We start from the raw sequence: 7,790 nt of genomic DNA on the forward strand, positions 1-7,790 counted from the left end.
TCCTTTCTACACTTTCTTGGATGATGCGTTGGTACAGAAATTAGAGCCTGCATTTCTTCCTAAAATGAATTTTAGGTTTCACTCTTCATAGGAAATGGTTCTTCAGACATTATTTCTTTCTCCTGCCGAGGAAGAGCAGATGTTGAGTTTATTGGATATGAAGCGTGCTCTTTCTGTTTATCTTGACGGATCCAGCGGATTAAGAAAGACAGACTCTTTGTCACTTTTGGTCTGCCAGGAAGAGGTAACAAGCATTGGCATAGCCAATAGGTCTTGCTGTTGGGACCGTATTTTGTTATGCAGCACAATATCCGTAGTGCAACAACATCAACTGTTGCATGGCTAAACACTTATAAGGTCCCAAAGGCAAGACCTATTGGCTATGTCAATGCTTGTTATTTTTGTTTGAGAATTAAATAAAATATTTTGCCATTTGTATGATGAATGCTTGTTTCTGTATTTGTGTGTATTGCTTTGCAGTACAAATCAACTGAGGTCCCCAGCTTTCAGTAATGATTCAGTGGGGGGTCCCTGGACTACAATAATGACTCAGCATGGATCCCTGGACTCCAATAATGTTTCAGGGGGGTCCACTGGCATCAAAAGATTAAGAAACACTGCTCTACTGTCTCATAGATTTCACACAAAGATATGGAGCAGAAGCCTAGCTGAGAATACAAGAATTGGAAAATGACTTAATAATGACAATAATGTAAACAGTTTCCAGTTGAGCCAAAACACAAGACGCTTCACGTCACAGATCATTATCTTATGTTGGCAGTGTACGGGTGATCAAGAAAATATAGCTGAAGCAGGCTAGAGCTGTACTATTACAGACCAGTACGTATAAAGTCTATCACTGATGGACATTGGTCCTCAAAACCCAGTCCACTGAACCACTTTCCTTGGGTAACATGAGGTGATTTTCAAAAAGAAATAGGATGTGAAGTCCGAAAATGGAGTTTAATGTTCATACCTGCCATCTGTTGTGACTGGAAGGTCACAAGTTTCAATCCTGTGAAGGTCACCTCAGCCCTCTATCCTTCTGAGGTTGGTAACTTGAATGCCATTACCTATATTAACAATAACAACTGCTATTTATAATGCTTTAAAAAACTAAGGTGGGTAGTCATGTCAGGTTACTAACATTTGTAGAGCGCTCAAACACCAGACGCTTTCTTGGCGCTGTGGTAACTTAACCCAGGCAGCAGCTTCATGAGGTTAAATGCAAGCTTGCTAAGGGGGCAATGTTTTTAAAAGCTATCTAGATTTCCAATGGTTGGGGGGGGGGGGGGGGTCATTCTTATTTCCAAGGGCTGGGAGTTCCAGGTACAGGGGGTTATAACTGAGAATCTTGATCCTCCTGTCCTTTTCCTATTGAATTGAGGGACCAATACATAGTGCAGATGGATAGATCTTAGATTTCGATTGGGAAAGTACTTTAGGATACATGTTTTTATGATGGCTGAACTTTTAATGTTGAGGGATTTAAATATGACACAGCATGTTTTAAAAGTAGATCTTTCGGCGACCGGAAGCCAGTGGAGTTTTTTCATCACTGGAGAGGTGTGCCATTATATCGGGGAAATTAGAAAATCAGACAAGCAGCCTGGTTTTGGCCCATTTGGAGCTTGCGTGTGAGGCGATTGTGGAGGCCCACATAAAGGGAATTAGAACAATCTATTACTGATTTAATCAGGGCCATTATGACTTGAACCAGTGGCTCCACAGTAAGACATTTTCTTATTTTCATGATTTTGAGGAGTTGTAAAAAGCAAGATGAAATCACAGATTCAAGTTGAGGTTTCAGGAAGAGATCATTGTCGATAAGGACCCCAGGCTTTTTATCGACTGGGGGGCAGGGGGAGTACCCATTAGAGAAGGACAAAATGAGGGTCTCCAAATGTCCAGCTTATTTTTGGTGATAACTAGCTCTGTTTGTCAGAGTTTAGTTTTAAATGGTTGCTGTTCATCCCATCCTGGATAACAAAATTGTATCTTGGAAGAACTTCTTAGATTCCAGGGTGTTATCAATTGTGAAAAGAGGTTGCATATCATCTGCATAATTATATATATTACTCTTCATTTTTGTGAGAGAGTGCACCGGGGCGGATGCATAAGTTGAAAAGGTGTGGAGTTCCATTGGACTTTAGCTGAACTGAAGGGGGTAAATCAGATCAATTGTGTTCTATCCTTTAGAAGGGAAATGATCCATTTGATTGCAGAGTCCTGCAGTCCTGCAGCCCTGACACAGTCCACCACAAGACTATGGTTGATTGTGTCAGTGGCCGCTGAGAGGTCAAGGAGTACGAGAGCTTGAGTGAAGCCTCTGTCCACCTCCTCCCGCATGTCATCGGCAACTGAGAGGATGACTACTTCCATTGAACGAGCTGGATGGAAGCATGTATGACAAGGGTCGAAAAATGTGTGTCCTCTATAAAGGAGCAGAGGCTGCGAGCAATGTGTGCTTCTAGAATTTTTGCTAAGTAGGGAAATTAGGGCGCCATAAAAAAACTATTTTGCACATTTGTGCATATTGGGTGCAGATGGCTGCCATGATCCAGGACTGAAGACAAGGGGAGACAGATTTATGCTTCAGGAAGAACAGGGAAGATGAATGCTGCCTTAAATGGACTATTCAAATTGTCCTAGATGGCTCTTTCAAGGAGAGGGACCAGGTGGAGGCTTATGTGTTGTAGAGAATCGACCCAAAGTTGACTTTTGGTAGATGAACTTTGGGGTGGAGGCTATGGAGAAGGAAAGCTGAAGGACAAGTGAATCAAGGTTGACTGAACTGAGGGAAGTCAAAAGAAGGAGAGTAGCAGGCCGCAATGTTGACATGAAGATGAGGTAGAGAGGTTTACACTGGGACTGAGTGGGGCAGCAGCGGCTGTTGTTAGGAAGGCAGAGGTTGAAGAGGAGTCGGTTGAAAGAATGGCCTGCATGGGATACATTTGGAGGCTCAAGTCGAACAGTGCCATGGATGTGGTAGAGGAAGGCACTCAGTTCTGGCTTGTGGCAATCAATCACTATGTTACAGACATGCCAGCACATACAGTAACACAGTGTGTCACATGGTAACACTCCCTTCATACAGTCACTCTGGTGAAGAGCTGCTATCACATGTGCCTAATTTGTAAAATAAAGTGCTGTTGTCCAAAGTGTTACTCAGAAGTCCAGCGCCATTAAATGTTGCATGCTGAATACTGAGGCAGGGGGTCCTGAACCCAGGTGAATCATCCCGTCTGTGTGTTTCAACCTCTCTTGCTCTCGGGAAATGTCTGAAGAGGGAAAATAAGTGGCAGCTTCCAAAAAGGAGTGCCGGTGGTGCCCACCGGCAACCACTGGCCCAAATTATGCACTGCTATCACACGGTGGATCAAAAGGTGGGCTGGAAACTCCTGAATTGAGTGGGTTTCTAGCTCATACTTGGACACTCTGGGCAGGCAGTGTACCTTATGGGGTGTGGGAAGATCACAGTACATGGGTGGCAGACTGAGAATCTGTTTTCTTTTTGTGGAGGAGGAGTAAAAGTGCCTCAAAAGCAGTGTCCAGCAGGGTGGCAGGGTGCAAAAGAGAGCGGGATATGGAGCAAGAGGGAGAGAAGTGTAGAGAGCATGAGACGAATGACAAGAGGCAGAGGAGCAAGGTAGAGTGCAAGAGACAAAGGGGTTCGGAGCAGGAGAGGGAAGGCAGCAGTGTATGGAGTGAGAGACAGTGGGGCTGGGAGCAAAAGGCTTGGGTATAGCGCAGGAGTCAGAGGAATACGGGGATAAGAGACAGAGTGTTAGGGGATAGACAAGAGGTAGAAATCAAGAGTCGGATAGAGGAGCAAGAGATGGGATAGAGACAAGAAATGGGGTAGAGACAAGAGATGGGGTAGAGAGCAAGAGACTCAGGGGTAAGGATTGATTAACTGAGGGTTGTTGAGCAAGAGACAGGGCGGTAGGTAACAGTATAGAGACAATGAGACAAGGGAAGGAAAGGAAAGGAAAGGAAAGGAAAGGAAAGGAAAGGAAAGGAAAGGAAAGGAAAGGAAAGGAAAGGAAAGGAAAGGAAAGGAAAGGAAAGGAAAGGAAAGGAAAGGAAAGGAAAGGAAAGGAAAGGAAAGGACAGGACCCGAGAAACAGAGGGACCCAGAGAAGAGCAGCAGTGATAGGGGAATGACATATGGGGAGGGGGCGACAAAAGTGTATGCGAGGGAGAGAGAAATGGAGAAACAGAAGAGCTGGGGAGATAAGATCACTCAAAGTATTTGTGCCTTAAAAAGGAATCATCATCATCAAAGCTTTATTTCGATATACAGAATATCATAAAAGCACATAAAAATATAAAACCACTATTCGTTAGCATTACAATTTTTAAAATAGAATACAATATAAGACCATTCATATTTTAATAAATATTTTAAAAAACATATTAAACTTTAGCAGCTTTGTGAATATTTTAAAAAGATTCAGCTAAAACTATAGTCATCTAGTAGCCTTCAATCTAGTCAGCCAGGCCCAACTAAGAAATTTGGCCACCCCACACTAAGGTTGTGCTAGTGTCAGCCTTAAGTATTCTGAGTGCAGAGGAGTGGTCCCTGCTTCCAAGCAACAGACACACAGGTTTAAGCCATTTCTGTCTGGGTTTTGCATAGGCTGGGCATACAAAGAGGACGTGAGGGATGTTTTCAGTGACACCTTCACAGATTGGGTAGTCAGGAGAGGTTTGGTACGGTGGCTTCCACTTACAGGTGTAATCGCGGAGGGGGAGTGTTCCCAACCTAAACTGGATGAAAAGGGATCTGTCTCTTGGTTTCTTAATGAAATCCAAGTAGGACTCCAAGCGAGGCTTTAATTTATGCTGTCTAAATGCCTCAGTCAGCCTACCTTGGTTTGGGTCCCTTTTTTCTTGATCATCAACCCATGTCCAGTAGGCTTGCTTAGTTTCAGCCTTGGATAAAGAGACCCCAGGCTCCCAGTCAGTTGGCAAGCCAGATTCGAGCAGGAGCTTCCTTATATTACGAATCCAGCTAATTTTGTGAGCACCATGGAGATTCATGACTTCTCTCAAACCATCTAAATACCTTGAGAGCTCCGGGGTCCGCCATAACCGAGCCCAATATAAAAGAGGACGTAACCTGGCTATTTTCCTTAATTGAGCGGCAACCCAGATCGCTCAATAGTAGTTTGATAGGAGTACCCCTCGGAAGCGATACCAGCTCCCTAAAAAACGTATTCTCTGAAGTGACCAGGGCATCAACACACTCAAAGCCCCAGAGCTCTGCGCCATAAAGGGCGCAGCCTACTGCTTTTGCAGCGTAAATATCCAGAGCAGGAGCAATGGGCTTAGAGATGGATGTACGATGCTCTCGCCCTAATGCTCCGACTACCCTTTTATGGTTTAATGCCATTTTATCAATGTGAGGCTGCCACTTTAAGTTATGCGAGATTCTAATTCCCAAGTAGTCGAATTCTTTTATGCTTTCCAGTGACACCCCATCAAGGGAAAGGGTGGATCTGGATGACTTACTTGGGTTAAGATAAAGGAGCTTAGTTTTCGAGGTATCTATGACAAGGCCCCTAAGCTTACAAAACAGACAAAAGCGGTCCAGCAACTTCTGCAAACCTGCAGGAGTTTTTGATACCAACAACGTATCGTCCGCAAAGAGGAGAGCGGGGACTTTGTCACCCGCCAGAACCGGGGCATCAGCATTTATTTCGAGCAAAAAAGAGACTACACCATTCACGAATAACGTGAAGAGTGTCGGGGCTAACACGCAGCCCTGGCGTACCCCTCGATTCACAGGGATTCTATCAGTTTTTTGCTCTTGTGATCCCCATCTAATACGGGCGTAGGTACCATCATGCATGCGTGCCAGAAGATTCAAAATTGGTAAAGGAATCCCCATGTCCTCCAAGATCAGCCAGAGGCGGTCTCGGGGGACCAGGTCAAAGGCGTTAAGTCAATAAATGTCAAAGAAAGACCGCCTTTGCCGATGGTAACCACCTTCCAGTATAAGAGTACCAGCCTAAATGCTTGGTCTACCGTGCCTGTGCAAGCCCTAAAGCCTGCCTGAAAGGGTGAGATGATGTTATTCTCCTCAGCCCAAGAAAGAATCCTCTCCAAGAGTACCCTGCCAACCAATTTCTGCCCCGCGTCTACAAGACTAATTGGGCGATAGTTGGCAGGGTCCTCCCGGGGGCCCTTCTTATAGATAGGGATCACCTCGGCCGCCTTCCATGAATTCGGAACAGGTGAACCTTCCAGCAGTGCATTTGTCAGGTTTACAAAGTAAATGGCCCAACCATCGGGATTGGCTTTAAAAAGGTCGCCTGGCACACCGTCCTGCCCTGGGGCTTTAGCAGGTACAATTTTAGCTATTGCAGTCAAGACCCGAGAAACAGAGGGACGCAGAGAAGAGCAGCAGTGATAGGGGAATGACATATGGGGGAGGGGGCGGCAAAAGTGTTTACGAGGGAGAGAGAAATGGAGAAACAGAAGAGCTGGGGAGATAACATCACTCAAAGTATTTGTGCCTTAAAAAGGAATCTAAATCTTGTGTAATGTAACTGGTACCCTTGTAATGTGCTCCAAAGCCATAGGGCCGAGTTTGCACTACAGGAAAGGGAGGGAGAGAGGGAGGGTGGGAGGGAGGGATTTAGGGAGGGAGGGAGGGAAGGAAGGAAGGAAGGAAGGAAGGAAGGAAGGAAGGAAGGAAGGAAGGAAGGAAGGAAGGAAGGAAGGAAGGAAGGAAGGAAGGAAGGAAGGAAGGAAGGAAGGAAGGAAGGAAGGGAGGGAGGGAGGGAGGGAGGGAGGGAGGGAGGGAGGGAGGGAGGGAGGGAGGGAGCCATGGATTAGTGACCGTGAAAATAGAAATACCTGCGAAGGAAAGAGTGACAGAATAAAAACAATGCTAGGCTTGACAGACAGGGACAAGGACCACGAGTGAGAGAGAGAACTTTCAGACACAGGAGCGGATCACCAAAGAACAGAAAGACTCGGTATAAGCGCTACGGGTCTGAGTGCGGGAAGCGGAGGAATCCTTTCGGGAGGGAGCTTGGTACCGGGGACAGCGCCAAGCAGACAGCAGACAGAAGAGCACCTGAGCACAGAGCACGGGCGGGCGCCGCACACAGCTGTCCAGGAGGAGCTGTTCTCCTGGGGGGTGGGGGGTGCCTGCCTACCGAGGACCCCGTGCCGGAGGGCTGCTTCACTGACATTCTGGTGCGTGCCAGAGCGATGGCAGGAGCGAACTAAGAGAGCAAAAAGAGTCCATTCAGGAGCCTGCGGTGGAAGGACACTGGCCACCGGAAGCAGGACTTGGTCGAAGCGCTGGCAAGGCCAAACCCAATAAAAATGTTTAGAAATTGCCGGCTCAGATGTTTGTGATGATGGCCACAACTGACAGAAAGGCTACGTCAGCGGACGACAGGTGAATCAAGGGACATCGCCTGCCAGAGATGGGGGTGGGGGGCAGAGTGGGATTGATTCTATCCGTTTTCCGTCCTGTGATTGCCAGTAATGGAACAGGCCAAAGCGATAATGGGGCATCGACTGAAGGCACGAGTGATGTGAGTCCAGGCCAGACAGAGGTGCTGACACATTCATGCTCCAGCACTCTCGCGCAATTTAGCTTCCGTCTTCAGTCCAGCTCGACTCTGCGCAGTCCGGCTCATCAGCAAGACGGCTGGGTACCAGGGCGCTGTGTCAGAAGAGAAGGCCATTCTCCTTCCTATCGACATCCCCTGACCTGTTTCCCACTTCTTTTGCTTTCTAGTCACGAATTGCTAAATTGTAGCACT

The sequence above is a fragment of the Lissotriton vulgaris genome, chromosome 12 (assembly GCF_964263255.1).
Source record: "Lissotriton vulgaris chromosome 12, aLisVul1.2, whole genome shotgun sequence".
Lineage (NCBI taxonomy): Eukaryota > Metazoa > Chordata > Amphibia > Caudata > Salamandridae > Lissotriton > Lissotriton vulgaris.